General features: G+C 44.5%; 1 protein-coding gene across 1 annotated transcript in view; it reads right to left on the bottom strand.

Annotated features, from left to right (window-relative positions):
* CSGALNACT1 (chondroitin sulfate N-acetylgalactosaminyltransferase 1) overlaps positions 1–21,662 on the bottom strand; it is a 352,935-nt gene extending 331,273 nt beyond the window's left edge. Inside the window, exons 1-3 of the mRNA XM_083175360.1 lie at positions 21,554–21,662; positions 20,461–20,612; positions 19,736–19,801 (exon numbers count right to left, since the gene is read on the bottom strand). The gene's annotated coding sequence lies outside the window, so the exon portion shown is untranslated. The remainder of the gene's footprint in view (positions 1–19,735; positions 19,802–20,460; positions 20,613–21,553) is intronic.
* Between the last annotated feature and the right edge of the window lie 1,749 nt (positions 21,663–23,411).

Here is a 23,411-nt window from a genome sequence, read left to right on the forward strand (position 1 = left end):
AAGCATTAGGTTGACATGGGGAAGGTCGACATGGGGTTTTTCAGTTTCTTTTTGACCCGACATGTGCCGACAGGAGGTATTTCATGCCCTACCATCCCCTAAGGCATGGTGGGAGAATAAAATAGTGTGCCAAGTGTATTGAGACACTGTGCCCGAAGCATGGCGAGTGTAGCGAGCCATGCGAGGAGACGTGGTACACTTTTTTTAGTGTCCATGTTGACTGTGTCAACATTCGGTAAAAATAAAAATAAAAACCACAATGTCAACCTTTTCACTATCAGCCATGTCGACCTAATGTTTGTGTCAACCTAATGACCCTGAGGCTTAACCCTATATAGACCTTCAGTCATGTCAACCTTCTTGCATGTCGACCTATTAGGGCTGTTTCACACGCTCTGGCTGACACCAGGTGGCAAAACCCCACACGGACAAAAGCCGTGCCGTACACAGTAGTTAATAATGGACAGGATTGTGTCCATTCACATGGGACAGTCACAGCCCGGCCGCCCGGTTGCAGTCGGATCCCACCACTGGAAAGGACGCCTGCCGGGCATGTGATCATTGTAAACTTCTGTGTGTGTGGCACCGCGCTTAACTAAGAACATGCAACAGGTATAGATAATAATATGCAAAATTTATTAAACCTTGAAAAAGCTGCAAAGCAAAACGCGTTGGTGGATCAGAGCCAGGACACCCAGCATTTGCACATTCAATCTGTTCATACCCCGGACCAGCTTCCAGAACCATCCCTACAGCCAAAATCATCGGGACAATACAAATTAAGGACACCAGGTAGAGCAGGCGCTCCCTGGGTTGGAGACAAGCATTTTTCCTGACCAAGTCCCCTCTGCATATTGGCCTTTATAAATGGGACATTAGCACGGAAGCAATTATAGGAATGGACACAGGATACAACGGGTGACATTCTATGGGATGAGATTTGTGTTTTTTGTCGTTAATTAGTAAACAAAATGGCGATATAGCATTTTTCTGTCAAATCGCCTATTTAATAGGATGCGCTAAGGGACTGAAATCGCATATTATGTGCGTTAACGCATGCGGACCAAAAGTGCAAGATAAATTTGCATTTATATCGCATCCAGATGTTTTCGTACAGAAAAGTATACAACTCGCTTATTTAATGCAATGCGTTTTCTCAAATCGCACTTTTTAGGTGTCTAATAATCGCACTTATTTCAGACCAGGTTCTGTTTGGCGATTTGGGCCAGAACTCATTTTGGTCAAGTGCACACATGGTTAATTTCAGCACAGGTGCCCTCATTTTCACTCACAAACACCCCTACATAAACCCCAACATCATTAAGGACACCTGTGAGGGTTTGAGACATGGAGATTTTGCAGAGTGGTTTGGAGTTGCTTATATGTGATGTGGCCCATTTGGAGGAGCTGCGCAGGAGGGAGGAAGCTGCGCGCCAGATCCAGGTAGCCCCCCGACTACTGCGTACCCCACGTATATATCGTGCTCGGCTGTACCTGGACTCCCTCTCGGATCAACAGGTTGTGGGGATGTTTAGGCTGAACCGCATTAACCTGTTGGACTTATATGAGCAGGTGAGAGATGATTTGGACCCTTTTGGGGGAGGCAACTATGCAGTGTCTGGCCTGCACAAATTAATGTGTGCCCTCTACTATTTGGCCACAGGCTCCACTCAGTCTGTGACCTCATGGTCCTTGGGGGTTTCACAGGCCACTTTCTCTAAGCATTTTACTCAAGTGTTACTTGCTTTAAAGAAGTTGTGGCGGACATACATCAGATTCCCCAGTTCTGAGTTGGAGTGGCAGGACCACAAGTTGGCTTTCTATAGACTCTCAGCATTCCCTCACGTGCTGGGAGCTATAGACTGCACACACATTGGGATTAGGGCACTGCACGTGCGGGGCCACGTCTACGTCAATAGGCGTGGGCGGCACTCCCTGAACGTGCAGGTTGTATCCAATGCTCACCTCAAAATCCTGAGTGTTGTTGCAGGCTTTCCTGGGAACTGCCACGTCGCCTATATTCTGAGACACTCAGCCCTCTGGAACCGATTTACCGACCACCAAATGCCAGAGGGCTGGCTACTAGGTAAGTACCTTTTTACATATTACCCTGTCTGTCCTTATTTGTACCTGGTCTAATGTGTGTGTTTCCTGTTTCACAAGCATATTGTTCTTCTTACAGTGTGTCCTGTTTCAAAGAAACACATACCTTACCATATAAGGCAATCACTTACTATCTGTGTTTTAGGTGACTCAGGATATGGGTGTGTTTCCTGGCTCATGACACCTTTGCGCTCCCCAGAGGGCCGTGCACAGCACCGGTATAATGAAGCCCACATTGCAACCCGCAATGTGGTGGAGCGCACATTTGGCGTTTTGAAGAGTCGATTCCGGTGTTTGGACAGGTCATCGGGTACACTGCTTTACCACCCTGCCAAAGTAGTGATGATCATCCAGGCTTGCTGCATGTTGCACAACATAGCCCTGTCCCAACCTGCCTATGTGGAGGAGGAACATGCAGCAGTCGGGCAGAAAGTCCAACCTACCACACCTCGGGTAGTGAGGGGTACGCAGAGGGGGAATCTGGTGCGCACACATATCATCAGCCGTTACTTTTCTGGTAAGCACATGTGCCCTGTACTCCAAAATGTACCTGTGCTGTAAGTGTACTCATAAACAAATTATTGACCAATACCATCTGTTTCCACCCACATTTAGCCTAATACACAGAGGCCAACGGATGCAGCTGGTGGTGCTGACCTATCCCTTGCTGATATCAAGCTTGTAAGTACATTTGATACATGTATGAATTACGTTTGCTGGAAAACATGGCTCACTGGTGTTGTGGAACTACACGTGCCAGCATGCCCTGACACACTATAACCATTACAGTCCAAACCATGAGTGTCAGAGCTTGCTGGAATATGTAGTTCCACAACCTTTGATGGGCCAGGAGTTACCCCACACTACTTTAGAGCAATCCCATTGTCATATACCATTACAATATGTCATAATTCACACAATAATTGTTTTAAAAATAATACACAGACACAATGGTATGCGGTTAGACATTTTTACTGCAGTCTACTATGTCAGAAGCAATCTGCATTTTTGCAAGTGAAACATAAAAACTGTGGGGGGATGTAACAAGATGTATTGCATATTACAAAACTATCAAACATATGAGCTATCTTCTCCCAGCATCAGGCAACCCTACACCACTTCTAGAACCTGCACCCAGCCCACCACGGGTCCTAATACTCCGACGGGGTGGGGAAGTGGGGGAGCCACTTATTGGGGTGCTAGATACACTGCTCAGGGTTGATGCTGCACCACCTCCGACATTGGCTTCCAGCTGCTGTAGTTGGGCCTGCATACCTATTAAGGCATTGGTCTGCGCTGTGCATGATATGCTTAGTGCAGCTATACTTTGCGCAAGGCTGCCAATATGGCTATTCTGTTCCCTTACAGCAGAAGTTAGATCTGCAAAACAGGTGTCAATACTATTAGCAATGCGCACATGCGCTACACCTACCCGTACACTACGTGCAATTTTTCGTAATTGAAGAAACGTGTCACGCATGTACCCCTGGATGTTACCTATTTGCAGGCTTTGGGAGGCCATGAATTCTATTTGTTTGTCCTTGAAATTGACCAAGGAGTTAGCTACTTGGGAAGCAGAAGCTGCTGTATGGGGTGTGTTTGTGGGGGTGGGTGGGTTGGGAGACACCCCACTTGGGGGAAGATCACTCTGTGATGAGGTCTGTATTTCTTCCTCTGCCGCAAAGGTCTCCACCGGTTCAAGAATGATGTCCATTTTGTCTAACACCATCATTGAAGAATCGGTTTGGTCTGTCCCTAGTTGTATAGCACCTGTGGATACAGATGAAGAGGTAAGTACTGATGCATATATAGGCCAGACTCTCTTCTGTACTGTTTTAGAAAGGGCTTGAGATGCTGGACGCACATACCTAGGGGTGTTATGTACTTACACATGTACCCCGATACAGCATGTAACATTGACATTAGTAATAAGTCACATGTCTAGCTCAGATTACATTCATTTCCGTTGCAATGTAGCAGCAGGAGATGAATGTAGTGTGAGATATTGTTGATGTGACATGGGTGTGTGTACTGTATGTTTAATGGCGTGTTTTTTGTTCATTTACCTGCTTCCACAGATTCTGCAGCAACGGCCTTCTTTTCTTGGATGCCGCAGCACTTCGGGATGGACAATCTGTGCAAGGAAAGATGGGCAGCCATTATGTACCTTGCAATGGATAAGCATTTTCAGCAAACATGCATTCAAATGACAATAATGGACAATACTTCCTTTGGATAAGGACTGCATTATTTATTCACCACATTTTTTTTTTTTTTACCAAGATTATTTAGTTAGATTATTATTATTAAACTATTGTACACATGACAACTATTGGATAATCTGTGGTATGTAGGCATGGCAGCTAAACCACCAGTACACCTCTGTGTTTTTGGCCACATACATGTTAGGCTGCTAGAAAGAATGTTACAGTGTTGATCAATATGAGCAGTTGTGGAACTACAAGGCCCAGCATTATGAGCAATTTGAAAGTAGGAGCAGGCAATTTCTTGTGCATGACGTTGCTGGGCTATGTAGTTCCACAGCAGCACTTTACTTAGCATAACAATTCAAGTGAAGAATACAGTTAGAAAACATTGGCATGTTTATTTAAGATTGCATGTGGTCACACTTACCAGCTCTGGATGGCGTTTGCGGCCTATCGGTATCCGCCACGTGCATGCCAGGCAGGACCTCAGGGGGTATGATGCGCTTCAACTTCACCTCATACGATGTGTAGCACACAGTGGTGGGGCTTCCTCCGCCAGTCTTGGTGGCCTCCTCCAACTCCATGGCCATTTTACTTTTCAGCTGCCTTTTGATGCCATTGAATCTCTTCTTGACATTTCTGACCAGGCGCTTGTGCTGACTTACAGCGTTCACCGCCTGGGTGATGTCCTTCCACATAGCCCTTTTGCGCTGTGCAGTGGTCTTGTGGTGAGTTTTGCCAAGTAAACGGTCAAACACAGGCATGATAGCCCGGACAAGTGCAGTATTTTCCTCATAGGAGAATCGGACCTTTCGGCCACTTTTTGTGCGGCCAGCTTCTACCTCCTCCTCCTCCTCCTCATTTTCTACTCCAGCCATGTACCCCTCCTCCTCCATGCCAGTGTCTTCCTCCTCCTCACCTCCATCTTCCTCCACCTCTGACATGTGGCCCTCCTGCAGCTGCTGTGGGGTATGGTCAAGGTCTTGGCTATAGGATGGGGATGCCAGCGGATCCTCCACCTCCTCCTGCTGGGGCTGGACGCCCAGGGCCTGGTCTGGGGCTGGCCTTGCTGTGGCCATGCTGCCTGCCACACTGCTGGCTCTCCCACTTAGCTGGCTGCTGCCACTGCTCCCTCTGCCACTGCTCCCTCTGCCACTGGTTCCTCTGCCACTCCTCACTCTGCCACTGCTCCCTCTGCCACTCCTCACTCTGCCACCAACACCTCTTCCTCTACTCACACTGCCACTGCTCCTCTCCATGCTCCTTACTTCCTATCAAAGAGTGAAATGGCGCCAATGCCCCTTTATATAGGGGGTGTGATGCATAATGGAGAGGACAGAGGTGGGCCAATAGGTTGGGGGGTTCTTAGTCATGCGGAGACAGTTTTGTAAATCGCACTCCGGTTGGTCCAAAACTCGCACATGACCGGCGGAAGAAATCACACTTTTTTGTGACTTAAATTCGCACCACTTCGCCGCAAATCGCACCACTTCGCACTTTTCAGCCTCCAAAGCGCATCCCATTAAATATGCGAATTATTACAAAAAAATGCGATTTCAAAAAGGGCGAATAGCGGCGATGTGGTGCGCTAAAAAAACATGCGCATTTATCTCAAACCATAGAATGTCACCCAACACGTCTGAACTGTGGGTGACTATCCATGCTCTTATTTTTTACTTTTGTGGTACCATTCATTTTTATGGATTATCCAATGATTGATCATATCAATTCTTAAATACCAATATTTTAATAAATATTATTATCTATACCTGTTGCATGTTCTTAGTTAAGCGTGGTTTCACCCCTTCCTTTTTTGCACTCTATATTATTTGGGTTTGACTTCCCAATCCAGAAACCGCTGCTTCAGGGAACCTACTCCTTTCAGGCGCCCTCTAAGGACACTTTTGTGTTCTAACCCTTCTATTCTGTGTGTGTCACGGCTTCTTGGCCGTGCGGGATCTCACCGCACGGCGTCAGCTGAGGTGTGTGAAACAGCCTTTAAACTACATGCTAAAAAATTCCCATAAAAATTGGGGAGCTAATAGAGATTGTGTCATGTTAAATGAATGTCTTTAAATACATTGTATGTCAGAACATTGAACATCTTTTCACCCACACATTTTTTCAAAGCTCTTTTATAGGAAACAAAAGATATGAAAAAAGAGATAGAAAAATGCAACATCAATGTATTTTTTCTTATGGATATATGATTAAAGGCAAGTCGATTATTAGTCAGCTGTAATTAATCATCTGAAACTGTCAAAAACTGCTCATTTTCCAAAAGCAAAACTATTTTCTCACAGCACTTACAGTCAAAGAAACATGAAGTGGTAATTATGGTTCCATTATTTATGCAGCTTTATTGGCACCAGAGTCCGTCATCTGTAAATTCCTAGTTATTGTGTGCTATGCAAGATAAATTGAAAGGTTTCTAAAAGACTTATTGTTTATGTTCATCAATACTTTTGCATAATGTCTACTCAGCTGCCACTGTGAAACTCCACAATTGCCAGAGATCTGGTAAAGTGAGTCAGTACAGTATGTGGACCGGGTTTGGCAATCTGGCTTCTCTAATACTGTATGTCCTTCCTCCCAAAATGAACTCATCCCTCTCTATGAAACAAAGTAGACATTTACTTTAAGGAAAAAATTATTGTAAAGTTGTTCCATTGTTGTTACAATTTGCCTAATTCAAAAAGTTGCTCTATCGATCGGGTTTCAACTGCGCCATTGGACATTAAAGCTTACCTATGATTGCTCAGAATGTCCATTGCTGTCATAGCTGTCAGAGCCAGTAGAAATGTATCTATCTAGGCAATCCCTGACAAAGACAAGCCATTCACCCACCCTGCCGTCAACTCCCCAATCCTCATCTGGGAATGCCTATTGGAAGCTGATGCGGGTGGAAGCTATAGGTGACAAAGAAGGGAAATCAATTCATGGAAGTGATTATAAAGTGATTATAATGGCAAAATTCATCCCAAGAAAGCAGAACCACCTAATTGTTTTTATTTGTTTAGATATTTATTCAAATAAAGTTTTTTAATATCTTCAGTGTACCAAAAGGTAATATGTTTGTACTTTTTCCATTATTTTTTTATTTAGATAACTATAGACTGCATGGCTAAACCCAGGACCGGTGTAAGGTTTCTCGACACCCTAGGCAAAACATCAACCTTCTGCCCCCTCAGAAACTAAGGGCCTTATTCTAGTTCACTCTTTCTGAACTTTCTGAAAATCCTTCTTAGATGGACAAAACCATGTGCACTGCAGGGGGGCAGCTGTAAAATGTGCAGAGAGAATTAGATTTGGGTGAGTTGTTTTGTTTCTGTACAGGGTAAATACTGACTGCTTTATTTTTACACTGCAATATAGATCTCACTTTGAAGTAAAACCCCACCCAAATCTAATTCTCTCTGTACAAGTTACATCTGCCCCACCTGCAGTGCACATGGTTTTTTCCTTCTGAGAAGGAATTTGCCTCTAAGAGTGAACTGAAATAAGGCTCTAACTCCCAGAGGCAATGGAGATGCCATCCTCCGCACTAACATCACTGGAGGGGCACCTGCGTGTACAGCAGCACCTGTGCGGTTCACAGCGGGATCCAAGTGTGACCATTGCTCTTCTAATAAAGCTCTGTGGTGCACCCACAGTTACCTGGCTTTATCCCAGGATTCAGACTTGGTGGCACACCCTCAAATTCTGACACCCTAGGCAGCTGCCTTAAGCTGCCTAGTGGTAGAGCCGGCAATGGCTAAACCATCCAGGAGGCTGACTCACATGGGCCCCATTGTAAACTCTAGAAAGTGCTAGAGTCTACTAGAACTCACTGATCACTCATACTATGCTGCCGACTAGAGAGGAGGTGCCCCAAACGCAGAGTGCTTACCGGTCCCCTCCTCTCTTTATCCTCTACAAATGACTAGATGTTTTACAAAGTATTGTGGATTAATCCTCTCATAATTAGACATTCAGGAGGAAATTTACTAAGATGTGTATTCTACTTCACATGTGATGTTGCTATGGGCAACCAATCAAAATCGACTTCTTATTTATTTAGCAGCCTCTAGAAGATAGTAGACAGGATCTGATTGGTTGCCCATAGCAACATCACATGTGAAGTAGAATACACATCTTAGTAAATTTCAGTGTCTGCCGATCTGCTGTCAGTCCTTTCATTGGTTGACTATATTCCACCGTACTCAATATAAAATACTTCTACCCACATACAAAGCTTATCTCACAATATATATCCCCACCTGATCTCACCGCTCTGCACAAGATCAGCGTCTCTTATCCACATTTATTACTAGATCCCTTTTGGAATTGCAGGACTTTCTTCGGGCAGCACCCACCCTATGGAATGCCCTTCCATGTACAATAAGACTCTCCTCTAGCCTCCAAAATGTCAAGTGTTCCCTGAAAACTCACGTCTTCAAGCAAGCTTATCATATTCCGGGACCCCCACATAACCTCCAGTAATGGAGAACACATTGACTCAGGGCTGAGTGCCACTACTCAACACAGTGTTACTGCTTGCACAGTTAGGGGTATAATGTGTAAATATAGGTGTGGGTGCACATATTGATCGGTTTCATACTCAGCACTTCAGTGTGTGTGTGTGTGTGTGTGTGTGTGTGTATCTGTGTGTGTTTGCTTGGGGGTAGTCATGGAGGACAAATATCAGAATGGTGGGTTACAGTACTCATTCGGCACATATTATGGGGGATGGGGAATCAGAGCAAATATTGGGGGGTGAGTGACAACACTAACAGTGCACAAGTGTATAGTTTGTATTTGTTGGAGAGGAACTCAGTGTACTCAGCCGGCAGTGCAGGTAGAGGTAGGGGGGTCAGAGAACATATTTGGGGGTAGAGGTGGTGAGGGTCAATGCACATACTGCACAGTGTATAGTGCGGGGTTGAGTCAGACATAGAACACATATTGGGGGTGGGGTGCCAGTATTCACCCTGCACTTTAAATGGTGGTCCCAGTGTAGGCGGTTGGAGGGACGACATGCTAAGGTCACAGATCTTGGTAGCCAGGCACACAGGCTGTTATTGCAGGCAGGGCAGCAGGTGGGGGCTCCGGCTCTGAATGTTCAACCGGCAGATTGAGCATGCTCCCTGCTCCTCTATTCGGAGCCTGCCCAGCTCTCTGCCTCATTTTCAGCGTTGGACAAGGAGCTTCCATGTACAGACTCCCTCCAAACTCAGGCTCCTCAGTGTGTCCTGGGCCACACAATAGTGTCAATGCAAGGCGGTGGTGGTCTAGGTACAGTGTGCCTGTTCCTTCAGCAGGATTCCCCTTTGCTGGCATGCAGCATGGTGTCTTCCAAACTGTTCACCTGGTGAGCGTACTCCACATGACCACTGCCCCGCATTTACTGACATACAGGGCACAATAATTTATGAGTGGGGCGGGGTGAATGGGGGGCAGAGGCAGAGAGAGTACTCCGGAGTCTGCCTGTGTTATAACACCATGCTCCACAGTGTGTCATGGGGCTGCCCATTACTCTGCTGTCATCATTGCTTATGTGACACGGTGAGGGAGGAGCGGCTATGGGGCCCTTGAACTAGTCTGGGTCCCATAGTAGCAGCTGCATCCCCTACTCCCACAGTAGTAGTCACTGATCACTAATACATGTCGGAGATATCGTCATCTGCTGCATTACCATATCTGTGCATCACTGCTACTCCCAAGGATGCAGCAGCAATGCCTCCTCCAAACAACCTCCTCCTGCTTTTTAGGTGTCTCCAGCCAATCTGGGAGAGTAGACAAGTGAGGTTTAAATAGTTTTGGTTTTCTATGGCCGTTACATAGATGATATAATATTGATTTGGGATAGGGGGTCACATTTCTGCCACCAAATTTGTTGATTCACTTCATTCTAATTTATATAATTTTTCCTTAATGCACACTTATAAACACTGATATGGGAATTTTCTGGACGTGACCCTTGAGGAACAAATATATCTCATCTAATTATCAGTGAATACCAAATCTTATATTCACTATAGAATTGCCCACTACACATCATGGGAAAAAAAATCCAAAAAGACAACTAATGCTCTTACAATGCAATTGTTCAGCTCTAGAGATCTTTTCTAAAAAGGCAACAGAACTATTTACCTAATTTAAAGAGAGAGTACCCTGATCAACTTTTAAGTAAAGCCTTCTCTGAGGTCTACAATATGGACAGAATGGACTTACTGAAAGTAAAATCCTTCGCAGAAAAATACCCCTAAAGATAATAGACTAGACAACCTTAGAAAAGAAAAGATAGACAGCTTTTTATATGTAAATAGAATAATTCTGCTCAGTAATTATAGAATACTTAAACAAGATTAAATACTGTGTGATATCCTTCCGGAAAACCCTCAAATTATTTATAAAAAGAATGGAGGCCAGATGTACTGTATCAAGCATTAAGAAATGATAAAGTGGAAAGTGATAAACAACAAGCCAATCAGCTCCTACTGTGAAGGTAAAGAAAAAATGTGGTTTAAGCAGCGCTGACAGTAAAGGACACTAAGAATTTATAATATAGCAATTTATTACACAATTAAAAATATATTATATCAATAAAATCATAACAACTTGAATCAATGGGGAAAATGATTGGCAAGTGTTGGTTGGACCAAGTGGTGGGGGGGGGGGACCAAAGTATATGACCTGCACTGATCCGTAGGAGTCCCGATGGATTACAGTCCAAGTGAAAGGTTGTTCCGGGTGTTGTTGGAGGAATCGGTCCTGCAAGATGTTGATGACAGGACCAATCTTAAACCTCAACCAGAATCCGATGAATTATCCCCCTGGAAGCTTGATACATCTGGCCCCCAGTCACCTTAAAAACACTAATACGGGGAATTAAAGATGGAACTAGTTGGACTGAAAAAAAAATAACAGGCTTTTTTACTGGATGAGATACTGATTACCATCCCTGCATTGCACATTGGCCCTTATTCAGATCTGATCGCAGTACAAATTTGTTCTAAAAATGGGCTAAACCATGTGCACTGCAGCTTGGGAAGATGTAACATGTGCAGAGAGAGTTATGCGGGGTACACACCAGGACGACCCGCTCACGATGACGCGGAGCGCACGACCCGCTCACGATGTGCACCATGAGCGGTACCGATCGCGACCCGCACCTGGGTGTATGGTCGTGTCCAGATCCTATCTGCTGCAGGTAGGATCTGATTAACGACCGACCGACCTGCGGGGCCTCGCAGCCGATCGGAATCGGATCACAACAGGACAGAAAAGGGCCCAATCACTACACAATCTACATCCAATCGGTCGGAATTGGATCTAGATTGATGTGATCAGACCCTTGTCCTCCTGGTGTGTACCCAGCATTACATTTCAGTAGCGCACGCAGGGGGGGTTTCTGGGTACCCAGAAACCCCCCCAGGAGTCTAAAGGCCCTAGGCTGAAAGCTGAGGGTCCCCTCTTTCCATGGGTATAAGAATTTTAAAAATCGGCCCTTGGGAACCGGAGATATCTGACTTCAAAGCAGTGGTCCCCATCCAAGCCTGTTAATTGCTCTTTCAAGTCAGATATTTCAGGTTCTGTCTGACTCAGAGTTTCTCTGAGGGTATATTCCAAAAGCTGGGACTCTCCCCCATTGGTGGACACTAGTAGCTTGTCTCTACTTTTCCCAGAACCAGAGGTATCAGCCTTCCAGCAGCTTGTTACTGCTCCAGCTCCACACACCTGGTATGTAGTTTTATATTCTCGTTGGCAGATTGCTCTGCCTCCTGAACTCTGATCCCCTAGTCCCCAATACCATTTGGTAGGTGGGATTCTCTCGTTTTTAGTTCCATTAAAATCTAATAAATCTATTTTTGGGAACTGGAGATATCTGCAGTCAAGCAAGCTGTCCTCCCACCAGAAAATTATGGATAATATGCCCACTCCACTATACACCCCTCCTCTGCATATTAAACATCCTCTACCACCCTGGAAGTTATGTGTCAGGGCCCATTCATTCAGCCCAATGCCCTCTTCTCCCACCATCTGTAAAGTAAAGGGGTAATTAATGGAAATTACTGATCCAGGCGCTACATGCTGAGCGGGTGATATACTACCCCCTACCACCCGGGGGACATCAAAGCTTCCCCCACCCCTACCGCTGGAGGATCAGTAGTGGCCCCAATACATTGCTATGACCAGGGGTCTACACTGCTGTTGACGCCCCTGTATGTATGTATGTATGTATGTATATATATATATATATATATATACTAGCTGACCCACCCGGCGTTGCCCGGGAAAACCTTGGGGTTTCTTTATTTCCAAAATTGCTGGAAAATTTCATCTTACAGTATGCTGTGACAAAGACCTAAGATTGTAATTTGTTATAGATTCCACCATAATGTTAGAATGTGTTTGCATTGATACTCAATGATGGCAATGAAATCAGGTGTGGTGTTGTTGTTTAAAACACAACACTCCTGAGTTGAAAACTTGTATGTGTTGATGAATTCCACATCCACTCCTGAGATTTAGCACCTACTGTATGACATATCCTCCAACATCTGAGGGTCAGAAATCGGTACAAAATCAGAAAGGGACATGTCCACACCTCAATTTCTATGCTTTCAATGGTACAGTTTCTATGGTGTGTAATTACAGGCGCTGAGTGCGTGGGATCCGGGGTGGGCGTTACTTACAGCGCCATAATTAATTAAAAATTCACTGCTCCCTGCCACTGCCACTCCCCTCACCGAACCTGCCTGCAGCAGTCTCTGAGGTCTGGGGATCTGTAAAGCACATGCACCGGGCATCTCTACCAAACAGTGGGGCAGCCCCTGAGTGTGGGAGCAGGTCCGGGGGCCTGGCCACATGATGTCATGACGCGACGCACACTATCCGCACCACTGTAATGCACCACTGGGAATGGGTGCAATGGGCCAAATTCTTCCCTACACCCGCCGGGCCAATCCACTGATCCAGCCATCACAATCATCAATGGATGCATTGATAAGGTTTGGAGTTTAAGAAGTTGAAGAATAAGACTGAGAAAAAAAATTGCCATGTTACAAAATGTACAATTTACTCAATAAATCGTGAAAAAAATGTAAGTGTACATAGAAGTACAATCAAGAAATGAAAGTAGGATTAAAAAATAAGTTCTGATTCAAACTGATAATTGTTTGGATGGGGTGGGTTGTGAAACAAATCTATAGGTGGGGGTATGGATATTGTGGGCATAATTGGTGTTTGTTACACCTACAGGGGGCCCTCAATTGATGGGATTTTCACTACAGTGTCACGGTCACAGTGTCACCATAGGGGGATTCCCAATTGGGGTCCAGGTGGTCTTTTAGGGACCCTTTACAATCCTGTAGGTCTCTTCTCCTTGAGCTTACAGTCTCCCTTAATGATAGTCAATCAGTGAGGGAGACCGTAGGCTCCAGGAGAAGAGACCAACGGGATTGTAAAGGGGTCCCTAAAAGACCACCTGAACCCCAATTGGAAATCCCCCTACGGTGACACTGTAGTGAGAATTTCTCATCAACTGGGGACCCCCTGTAGGTGTACCAAACACCAATTATGGCCAAATATCCATACCCCCTCCACCTATAGATTTGTTTCGCAACCCACCGCCATCCAAACAATTATCAGTTTGAATCAGAATTTATTTTGTAATACTACTTTCATTTCTTGATTGTACTGTACTTCTATGTACACATATTTTTTTCACGATTTATTGAGTAAATTGTACACTATAACGTGACAAATCTTCATCTCAGTCTTATTCTTCAACTTCTTACACTCATAACATTCAAACAAATGCATGCAGCGCTCATGCCCATCGACCAAACATTATCTATGAACCAAAAGAGTCTGGGAAACCCTTAAGGCAGAGCAGTGCCTGATATCCAACTGACTAACAGGGTGAGTGCAGTGTACCCACTTTGTATTGATCAATGGGTGCATTGGCCAGGACAAATATTTCTCAGTGCAACTGGCCGGGGAGCGCAGTGACAGGCTGGAGGACTGGAGAGACGGATATGGGGAACAAAGTAGAAACGGTACATTAGGTACAGTTTTTATTTGACGGTTAAATAAACAGCAAATTATTTTTTATGTGTTCTGTGTGTTTGTGTGTGTTGTACTGTTTTTGTGTGTGTGTTGTAGTGTATGTGGTTGTGTGTGTTGTATTGTATGTATCTGTCCAATGCGTAAGTGTGTGAGGTGTACTACGTATATACAGTATGTGTGTGTTGTGTCTTTGTGTATCTGTGCAATGTTTTAGTGTGTGTTTTGTGTGTGTCGTACTGTTTTTTGGGTGTGTGTGGTGAATGTGGGTGTGTGTTGTGCTGTTAGAGGTATGTTATGTTTGTGTGTTGTGTGTATCTGCCCTATGTGTAAGTGCGAAAGGTGTGCTATGTATAAATCTGTGTGTGTGTGTAGTGTGCTATGTGTATCTCTGCAATGTTTAAGTGTGTGTTTTGTGTATTGTACTGTTTTTGGGTGTGTGTTGTAGTGAATGTGGGTGTGTGTTGTACTGTGAGTGTTGTGTTGTGTGTATCTGCCGAATGTGTAAGTTTGTGATGTGTGCTACGTATATATGTGTGTGTAGTGTGCTTTGCGTATCCTGGCAATGTTTAAGTGTGTGTGTTCTGTGTGTTTGTTGTACTGTTTTTGGGTGTGTGTGTTGTAGTGTGTATGGATTTGTATTGTACTGCATGTGGTGTGTTGTGTGTGTGTATCTGTCCAATGTGTAAGTGTGTGAGGTGCTCTACGTATAAATGTGTGTGTTGTGTGCTATGTGTGCGTATGTGGTGTACTGTGTGTGTGTGTACAATGTGTATGTGTGTGTGTGTGTTGTGTGGTCTATGTATATCCTCAATTATTTCCTTATTGTTTAAAGCCTTCACCATAATGTTAGAATGTGTCATTCATACTTAATGACAGCAAAGAAATCAGGTGTGGGGTTGTTCCTTCGCAAACGGTTTCCCAGATCATCGATCTTTTCCCCAGAACATCAATGAAGGGAAATTACAACTTGGTGTTTTTTAAATTTCTAAGTGAAATTTCCCAAAAACGGCTTCGAGGTGCACACCACCGGGTCCAGTGGTATCTTGTTGCTGAATTTGGTGTCTCTGAGTGCCACGGTGTGTCCGCAATGCGACGGACACGCACACACACACACACACACACACGCACACAGACTCTTCAACTTATTATATAAGATATATATATATATATATATATATGTCTATCTATAATACTTTAATTGACCCGGCATATACTGGGTCACCTAAGTGTCCATCTCTGTGCTTTGCTCCGCCCCTCTGGAAACCCCCTTCTGAAAATCCTGCGTTTGCCACTGATTTGGGTGAGGTGTGTTGAAACTGAAATCTAAATTGCAGTGTAAAAATAATGCAGCCAGAAATAACCCTGCAAAGAAATAAAATAACTCACACAAATCTAACTCTCTTTGCACATGTTACATTTGCCCTACCCCCCCCCCCCCCCCCTGCAGTGCATATGGTTTTGCCCATTTTGAGAACAATTTTGTACTGCGATCAAATCTGAATACGGGTCCTTGTCTTATGCTATGTATCCCAGATTCCGGGTAATTTAATTGTGTTTTTTTTTTTACATTATTGGATGTAATAAATTGTATTTTTTTCATAAATTTGGATAATTATTGCATAATTTATCATCCTATTTAGCACCATTGTTATCAAACTGTTGGTTTCCTAGATGTACTGAAGACTAGCGTTCTGTCTCTTTCTAATAATATTGGCCATATTTATTATCTTCTAAAATCCATTGTTCTGAGACCCTAAATGGTACAATGCAGTAGTATTACTTTTCAATCTTAGTGTAACTACTACTACTATATTTATTTTTATGAACAAAGTTCAGACACTATAAGTACAGATCTGGCTAGGAGGGCAAGGTGACATTTAGCATTCAGGGTCTACTCTCTCTTCATGAAGATTAGAATAAATACGAGTGACTCTAAAATATCTCTCTTTCATGGGAGATGATGTGACCTTTGCTTTATCACTGATCCGTAAATAACAGTAAATACCGCTCAGCTTTAAACCTTTTGATTTAATAGTCAACATAAGCAGAAATCTGATCTTGGCATTGGCAAAGGTCTGTATTGACCCAAAGGAGATTTGCCTATATATATGTTTTCTGTTTTGTTTTTTTACTGCTGATACTGTTGCTATAAATACATTAATAAAGCAATGTCTCTGTATCTGGTGCTTCTAAAAGTACCTCTAATTAGAAGGACAATAAGCATAAGGAAGATGAGGGAAACCAGCGGTTCACAGAATGGTACTGCTAAGGATAAGGCAGTATAATAATAAAATGTTCTTTATCTGTATAATGCTTTCCTTCCACTTCATTAGAAGATTATAACAAGGCCTCTTTTAAAATCATATATTCTATTTGACTTCCATATCCCGCTGCCAACAGGTTAAATGGTCCAACGCTAACATTCTCACCCACTCTCGCGTACATGTTAAGGTATCTTTCAGTTTTTCTGCAGCCTTCTCAATCAGTGGTCCAGACATTTATAACTTACATCAGAATTCTGACCCGCATGCACAAAATTCTGGTACAGTATTTCAGGTGGACACCGAGAGGGGTACTAGCCGCTATCAACGCTGGGTTGGAATATCTGTCTGTTTTGTTGTACCATACTTGCCTACTTTTGAAAAAGAATCTCAGGGAGAATGTGAAGGGTACACCTTGAAGTGCAGACATGTACTGCTACATCTGAGTCATAACATGACTTACATCTAAGGTCTACTGTACTTGTTGAAGAAAAGACACTGATAAATGTATTTATTAACAGTTTCTTATATAGCACACATATTCCGCAGCGCTGTACAGAGTATAGTTGAACATTCAAAATAGTCCCTGCCCCAGTGGAGTTTACAATCTATATTCTCTACCACATGTACACGCGCACACAGACATTCTAGGGTTAATTTGTTAGTAGCCAATAACCTACCAGTATATTTATGGAAGGAAATCGGAGTACCCATAGGAAACCCTTGCAAGTACGGGGAGAATATACAAACTCTGCACAGTTAGAGCCATGGCGGGAATCAAACCCATGACCTCAGCGCTGCGAGGCAGTAATGCTAACCATTACACCATCCATACTGCCCCATGTCAGGGCTTGTTCATGTATTACATTTAAAAAAGTGGTTCCATACAATTGGCCACAAGAAACCATATTTCAAATGCATGTAGCCATATGGATTATTGTGCCATATAACCAATGCAGGAAATGCCACTGATTATCCCATTTGGTTGTATAGATCACATATTTATTTTTCCCTACAAAATATGGGTTAGGTGAAATCAGGGAGATTGCTAGACTCTTCAGCAATGTTCCCTCTAATTTTACGAAGGCTTTGTGCAGAAAAAGATATTGGCTGTGCAACTTTGGAAGGAAATGTACATTTTTGTGCGTCACATAACGTATACAGGCCTAGGTTTCGAGTTCTGTTGAGTTAATAAAGCAATTTGAATGTTTACAGTCTTCACACACCACACATATAGACTATAGCAGTGATTTTCAACCTTATTAAACTCGTGGCACACTAAAACAAGATTTTAACCTTTGTGCGCTCAGTTGTAATGTCTGTGCGCGGGCTCGGCGAGTTGTGTGCGCGCGCACACGCGCACAGCTTAGAGGGAACACTGCTCTTCAGGGAGACAGGGAGATTGCTGCTATTTCAGGGAGCCTTCTGAACAATGCAGGATGGTAGGTAACTATGTTTTACTATATCATCTCATTTCATGTTGTCATACCACATTCCATTCCTGTAAACCACATTTGCCTACCCTCCCGGAAGCTGCAGGAGGCTACCGATTGTTGGGCTAGTCCCTCACAGCCATGGAAGTGTAGGCAGCTCTCGCACATTAAGTCCACTTCCAAATGAAGCAGGCAGGATGGTGTTACAATTACCAACAATTGCATGTCCTTCCCTATGTTGGAGGTGGAAAACATGAACTGTTACAGGACCTTGGGGACCGAGTTTGGGAACTACCATTCTAAACATTAGCTGTCCAGTGCTTTTACTATTTAGCAGCTAATACAGCATGTTTATACATATTACACTTTTGACTATAATAAAACACAGGGACAGCCAAGCATATGGGCCCTTATTCTGATCGGTGCGGATATATCCGCGTGCGTTCGGCCCGCCGATGTTTTGTGTCTGCGCATGTGCAGAGGCGTCTCTGCGCATGTGCGAGCGGGGCGTACGGCCAAGTTCCGCATGATATGTGAACACTCCGAACAGGGGGTGGAGAGGGGCGTGAAGGGCTATTTGGGCTCATTACCATATGCATACGCCCCGCGTTTCATGGGAGTTCCCATGAAACCGCTGGGCGTACGTATGGTAATGCGGCCGCGACGCACGTGTAGGGGGCGGACATATGACATCGCCGGATGTCAGCTGCCCGCCCAGATCCCTGCTTTTGCACGGAAAAATGTCCGTGTGGTCTGAGGTTGCGGGAGCTGGTGGAGCACTCGGTCCTGCATTCGATGGTCTGCGACCATCGAATGATGGGGGAGGTTCCCTTAGATGGAGGAGGCGTATTCCGTGAAAAATACAAGTGCGGTCCGTTCGGCCAGCTTCTTACCGCATACGGACGGAGTTGGCGATCCGTATGGAAGGCGGGGTTTCGCACGCACGGTCCTGGCCGCATAATCGGCTCTGGCCGCACCGATCAGAATAAAGGCCATAGTTATGATGCTGCAGAAGAGGTTAAGGAGAATATCATCTTGTTCTTTTAAAGGCAGAGCCACCTCCGACAGCTAAACACGGCTGCAGAAACGCAGTATTGCTGCTCTGTAAAACTTAGCCCACAGCAATCCCCTAAATATGGGCACTAGTTTCCAAATACTATATAATAAAAGGCCAATGCTGCTCCTCACACCTATGGGGTGAATTCACGTGTTTTGCACACCAGCGGCCACAAGATGGTTCCCGACAGGGAATTTGACATTTCGAAATTCAGACGGTCACAGTTTAGGGAGATTGCTAGACTCTTCAGGGAGACAGAGAGATTGCTTCTATTTCAGTTAGTCTCCTGCAGAATGCAGGATGGTAGGTAACTATGTGTTATACACAACTCCTAGGTTTGGCCTATGGCTATTCAGGTTGAATGCTGTTTCTCAGGATACATGATAGCAACAGAATGCAGATACAGGCCTCAAAAACATTCATGGCACATCTGCATTATTGCCGCCACTCCCAATTTAACTCCCCAAAATAGTCTCTTCCTACCAATCACTCTGTGTATGACATGTCAGTGGAAGCACAATCTCAATGGCACCTTGATGCATTGTGTGTTGCAACAATGCAATATATGCACAGATTGCTGATCATCGTTCTATTGTGAAAGCATTGGCATTTCTTACTTACTTTAATTAGACCCACAATATGCAGGTATCCGACCAAGCCAGAACACATACTCTTCTTAAATCCTGCCTGTGAAAAATTAAGCAAAATCAGTGTTATTACCACCTGGTTGTGGAATATATCATAACCCCCTTGAGTAATACTAAAATCGCACTGAGCATATAACAATTCTAATGAGTAAATCCTCTTTATAACTATTGTACTTAAGTTTTGCAGTTCTCTAACAGGTCTGATGCCAGAGCTAATGACAGGTAACAGACTGTCTAATCCCCAGTTCAACATGAAAGGTGTTACTATTTAAGGTATTTTCTGCAATGCTTTTGTATAAGGTAATGGCATTTACACGTTTTCATTACTCAGACTTTAGTTTTTATCCGAGACTGCAATTGCCATACCTTACCGTTAACCTTTATAGGATTAACGGCAATGCATAATCTTTTTATAAATCTTAAAAGCTGGATCTCATAATAAAATAGAGACAAACCTCAAAGCAGCGCCTTAATAATAAAATTGCTTTCAAGCATCACACAAAAAACATACAAGTACATAGCCAGAATAATTACTGTATTGTCTCCTGTAAATACAATCTCCTGTGTTATACATGAATTGCTTTGTATGACTTTCCTGCCCATACTCTTTTGAAGGTTTTTAAAAATATTTCAGTTTCATTAATTAAAATAACAGCTACAATATTAATATGAAAAGTTCTATGCTGTAAAATATCTTACCTTCAAGGTCAATCACTAGAGAAGATTTGCTGGGTTTCTTTGGTGATAGCTTCCATGTGCAAACCGTGGGGAAATCTATTGAATAAACACTGAGGCGACACAGGTGCTGCTGGAACATTTGTTCTGTTCATTCCATTGTAGAATGGCAAGAACTGAGGAAAGTGAAAAAAGTGTTACTGGCATAATAAATCATTTTGTTAATGGTCAATAATTCCAAGTCACATGTCCTAGAATTTCTGGGACTCTCCCTTTACCATCACCAGCCCCTTCACCTTCAGACACCAAGCTTGGCAGTTAAGCTGTGTACACACGGGGGCGATAGGGGCTGAAATCGCTGGAAATATGGTCGCTGGCGACCATATTGCCAGTGATGGGAGTGTGCCCAGCGATAAATCGCCGGGTGCGCGCTCCTGTTTTCAGCCCCGTTCTAATCGCTGGTCGCAGGAGCTTGCTCCTGCGACCAGCTGATTACCTCTGTGGCACCGCCGGCAGAGGTTCCCTTTCATCAGCGACCATGAAGAGAATTGAGTCACGAGGGTGACAAAGGAAGAACAATAAAGGTTTTTGCGGCACACTTATGAAATAAAATTATTTATGGTGTTTAAAATGTAACTTTTATTAATTATCTTTGCTAAAATATCAGTACGTGTAGCAAAACATAAGGATACAATAATAAACAAAAGAAACAAATATAATACGTACAATCTAGTGGTCACAGAATAATTACTTGGTAGCAAAAATTACTAAAGTACGATATGCGAGCAAATAAAGGTGCATACACACAGGGGCGATTTTGTGTAATATCGGGGGAAATATGGTCGCTAAGCGACCATATTGCCCGCGATGGGAGTGTGCTAATTTCCACTGCCGGGCTGCCCCCGGCAGTTTCTTTTTCATCAGCGACCAGAGATGGTCGCTGATGAAAAGGAGAAACTGAGCAATATATTGCTCAGCCATATATTGCTCAGCAATATATGGCTGAGCAATAAATCTCCCCCGTGTGTACGGGGCTTAAGAATTGCATGCTGAATTGTTAACATGCTGCCAAACAGATTTGAACTGATACATCCCTCACATTGCTGCCTCTTCTCACCTTCCTACTCCCTTTTAATCAGTCTGTCTCTCCTTCTGCAGCTGCTAAAGTAGAGGATCATCAGAGGCCCTGACTTCTGCTGCTGCCCTGGCTGCCACTGCTTAGGAATAGATATAAGTAGCTAATAGCAATCAATGTTCCAGAACCAATGGGAATAATTTCCCCATCAAATTGCAGGTATTCCATGGTTGTCAGTTGTGGGGTGCATCTTGTTCTTCCCTTGCAAATCAGTGTCACCAGTACCCTGCCATGGCCCTTATTCAGATCTGTGCGGCCGGAGCCGCACACGGTGCTCCGGCCGCACAAACCAATCCCCGCCCACGATACGGATCGCCACGGCCGTCCGTACACGGACGGCTGGCGATCCGCAAGAAAATGGTGGGGCGTACGCCTCCACCATGGTGGGAGCTGCCCCCTGCATTCGATGGTCGGCGACCATCGAAGGCAGGGCCGCACGCCCCACCAGGTCCCGCAAGCTGAGACCACACGGACAATCGTCCGTGTGATAGCTTGTATGGGGGCTGAGAGCTGACATCCGGCGACGTCAGCTTCCCGCCCCCATCACTGGCGTCATACCCTCATTAGCATGCATACGCCCCGCGTTTGCATGGGAACGCCCATGAAACGCGGGGCGTATGCATAGGGAAATGAGGGTATGAAGCCCCTCACGCCCCTATACGCCCCCTTTGCGGCGGACGAACTACGTCTGCGGTGAATTGGGCTGCACATGCGCAGATTGACCTCTGCGCATGTGCAGACTGAAAACATCGGCGGTACGGCCGCACGATTCAGAATAAGGGCCCATGTCTCCTTCTCACCTTAAGCGACTCTGCTGCTTGCTGAGTACTTGATCATTGATAGAATTGATTCCCACCCTTGACTTCTGCAAGCTTCATTGAGTTGCCCAATCCATATTGTTATCTGTACTACCCCATGTGTGGTGTGGTATTAATGTTTAATACTTATGCAATGGCATTGCACTGAATTTTGTATTTAAGTTCTAATACACTGTTAATGTGAAAATTAACATTTTGGTTTGTTTACCCTGAACAGAGAGATGTACAATTTATGGTGCCTTATATCTTTATTATAATAAGAATTGCCGGTACTTGTGTAGTTTCACGGCGCCACCGCGCACACAGTCTCTCATGAAACTTGGCAGCTTGCCAGACTCTGTGTTTACTGTGCGCGTGCCGCTCTACATGTAATGTATGTTATCAGCATAGGGCTGGCAGCAGCAGCGCACACTGCCCAGCGCTGACAGGTCATTGTGGTACTTGTAGTTCCACAGTGGACACCCCGGCACACCGCTAACGAACAGGGTGTCCCAAATGCAGACACTAAAGCGTCTGAATCTAGACTCCCTGCAAACCACTAAGAAGGGGGCATCTAAATTTAGACACTAAAGCGTCTAGATTTAGTAGGGTGTAGGGGTACATAGGGGTGCACTGTGCAAAACACTCTTAAACCTGTTTACAATTACACTAGTCGACGTAACAGCTGTCGACCTTGTTAATTCCACTATCCATGCCACCCCGAAGCGTGGCGAGCGGACGCAGTACGCGTCCAACCGACCTTTTCATACCCCCACTATCCACGTCGGCGCGGAGTCGATTTTATAAAGTGTGGCGAGCGCAGCAAACCACCGAGCCCAAAGCATGGCGAGCGGACGCGCATAACTTCACAGGTATACGCGTCCCCTCGCGAGGCACGCTTCTGGCTTGGTGGCTCGCTGCGCTCGCCACACTTTATGAAATCAACTCCACGCCGATGTGGATAGTGGGGGTATGAAAAGGTCGGTCGGACGCGTACCGCGTCCGCTCGCCACGCTTCGGGGTGGTGTGGATAGTGGAATTAA

This window comes from Crinia signifera, chromosome 1, assembly GCF_055691185.1.
Source record: "Crinia signifera chromosome 1, ASM5569118v1, whole genome shotgun sequence".
Classification (NCBI taxonomy): domain Eukaryota; kingdom Metazoa; phylum Chordata; class Amphibia; order Anura; family Myobatrachidae; genus Crinia; species Crinia signifera.